Source organism: Eriocheir sinensis, chromosome 24 (assembly GCF_024679095.1).
Source record: "Eriocheir sinensis breed Jianghai 21 chromosome 24, ASM2467909v1, whole genome shotgun sequence".
Taxonomy (NCBI): domain Eukaryota; kingdom Metazoa; phylum Arthropoda; class Malacostraca; order Decapoda; family Varunidae; genus Eriocheir; species Eriocheir sinensis.
Genome location: NC_066532.1, coordinates 14020119 through 14022922, shown reverse-complemented (window position 1 = coordinate 14022922; position 2804 = coordinate 14020119). Strand labels below are relative to the sequence as shown.

The 2804-nt window shown below is 38.6% G+C and overlaps 1 long non-coding RNA gene across 1 annotated transcript; it reads left to right on the top strand.

The window, feature by feature from the left end:
• Positions 1-1341: 1341 nt before the first annotated feature.
• Positions 1342-2647, top strand: LOC127003137 (uncharacterized). Its single transcript, XR_007756982.1, has 3 exons — positions 1342-1933; positions 1970-2221; positions 2286-2647. It is a non-coding gene; the product is annotated as an uncharacterized LOC127003137 (long non-coding RNA).
• The last annotated feature ends 157 nt before the right edge of the window (positions 2648-2804 follow it).

Genomic DNA, 2804 nt, shown 5'->3' with positions numbered 1-2804 from the left:
AAAGGTTAATTTGGTTGATTTATATTCGGAAGTTAAGGTTTGTGAAGGAAGGAGGAACCAAAGTTACTAATTATTTATTAAAGTTTTTTAACTATATTTTTTCCTAAAAATATTAAGAATATTTTTGTACTTGTAAAAATGTCTTGGACTTGATAAATTCTGGTTTATTAGTATTTGGCAACTTTTATAAGATTTTGCCGAGTAATACAAAGTCGGTACCATACATATTCCACCCTTATGACTGAACCATCAGCACGGGCAAGGCTGTTTCGGACGACTTAGAATATATAAACTTTTTTTCATAATCTATACTGAAAACTGGTAATAGTTAAGATCGAGTGTGATGTTAGTAATAGCTAAGAGTGTGCTGTTAAATTAAAGCGAAATGGTTAGGAACATTTTGAGATCAACGAATTATACAGCTGCTCGAACATTTTTTCTAATTTTATGGCAAGATCACTGCTCTCCTTATAACTATTCGAAGCATGATGGGATACATTTAACGGCTGTATAGGCTTAGGCTTGCATGTTAAATTAGTGCCATGTGATTAGTTATTACTGATCTATAATTATCTTTTATACTTGTTTTCTTCTCATAGAGTACGATGGAGTCCATTAAGTTTTGGAGGCTGATGGACTGACACCACTGGAGGAGTTGAGAAAAAAAAAGTTGAGAAAACGGGTCTTCAAGAGAGAGCCTGGCGTAGAGGTGTGCCGAGCCTGACACGCCAACTCTAGTCTACGCGGGAGCAGAAGGGAGTATTTTAGATTTTCTGGCCCATATTTACTACGTCTCATTCATAATAATAGCCTAACGAGAGTATTGCATTTTGTGTTACTGTTCATAGTTCATTTATATAACTCCATCCCAGGTTGTTTCTGCCATGGTTAGTGAAGTTTCAGGTTAGTTAAGTACAGTTTTATGTCCGTGTAAGTTAATTTCCATGCAAGGTGTAGTTCTACATGCGTCTGAGTCCGTAGCAAATGTACATACCATCCTGGAGCCTCTGTGTTGCCTTGGCTTTTCGTTGTCCATAATCCTCTAGTTATATATGCGGGGCAAGGGGAGCTTTAGCCACCCCCCCCCAATGTTTTTTTTTTATATATATACATCAGTTATCCTTTTAATTTCTTTTTCCTTGCCTGGTTAAAATATATAAACAATCTGCTTATATATAAAGACGCTGCCTCCTGAATTGTTAGTACAAGGCAGAACTATTGTTTAATATTGTTGTGCTGGAAGCTTCCCCCGGCGACCATAGGCCTCTAGAAGGCTCCCGGAGAAACGAGCAAAGGGGCGGGGAGCAAGGCAGTCCGCGCCCCTGTACGGGCGCGGCCAGGCGGGAAGTGTTGCCAACTCGCATATATTTTTGCTACATGTTCTTGTATGATCTGAAATATACTGTAATATTCTAGACTGTACTGTTCTGGATATATATAGGAGAAGAGGGCGAGAGAGGGCCAGTCCCAGTCATAGTAAGCTAGTGGTAAGTGAAGAGTCAGAGTGAAGTGTACTACTAAGGAAGAATATTAAACTACAGAAGCTGTGCAAAGTGTTACATATCTCCCTCCCACGGAGTCTCCTGACGGCGACACGGAACCCAAGTAACACGTCCGGCATAACAATATTATACATTTGGTTATGATGTTTATAGGCCTCAAAATGACTAAGTGCTTGATTTTCAAAAACATTCCCCCAGCCGCACAGACATGCTCGCCCCCGCCCACCCATGCACCCACTCGGGAACCCATGATGCCCCCTAGCCACCCTAAAGACTCTGCCAAAATTATGGGACTGGGATGTTTAAATCTACTTTTTGCAGCTCATTAGGTAAATAATACCGTACTTTTTGCAGCTCATTAGATAAATAACACTGTTCTTTTTGCAGCTCATTAGATAAATAACAACACCGTACTTTTTGCAGCTCATTAGGTAAATAACAACACTGCACTTTTTGCAGCTCATTAGATAAATAACAACACTGTACTTTTTGCAGCTCATTAGATAAATAACAACACTGTACTTTTTGCAGCTCATTAGGTAAATAACAACACCGTACTTTTTGCAGCTCATTAGGTAAATAACAACACCGTACTTTTTGCAGTTCATTAGGTAAATAACAACACCGTACTTTTTGCAGTTCATTAGGTAAATAACAACACCGTACTTTTTGCAGCTCATTAGGTAAATAACAACACCGTACTTTTTGCAGCTCATTAGGTAAATAACTGTTCTTTTTGCAACTCATTAGATAAATAACACCGTCCTTTTTGCAGCTCATTAGGTAAATAACAACACCGTACTTTTTGAAGCTCATTAGGTAAATAACATTCTCCCATATCAAGTTAACCCCCCCAATCCTTACTTTGTCTGCCTGACCCCCCCACCCTTACCTTGTCTGCCTGAACTAAGTATAACCGAGTTGGGGTTTTGTTTTATTAAGCTGTCGGCATTGGTTAAGGTTACTTTTTCATATTAGCATTTAACTATAGCTATAGTAACTGGAAAGACTAAGACTTTAGTTATGAATGTGAAGTTAAAAGGATGAATTGTAGAAGTTTAGGGAAGGCAAGAACATATGCTAAAGTTGGAAGTTACTGTATAAACAAATTAGTTTATGCAAAAAAAAAAAAAAAAAAAAAAAAAGAGCATTATATTTGAAAAGAATTTCACTGCCTTTTTTATTTTATATATTTTTTCTTTTTTTACGTCGTTGCCTGTTGCGCCTATAGGCATCTTCCTGGTGGGGCCTGATGGTCGGCCCAGCCCGTTCTGGCACAGGCGAGTGTTTCTAGTGGCGCCA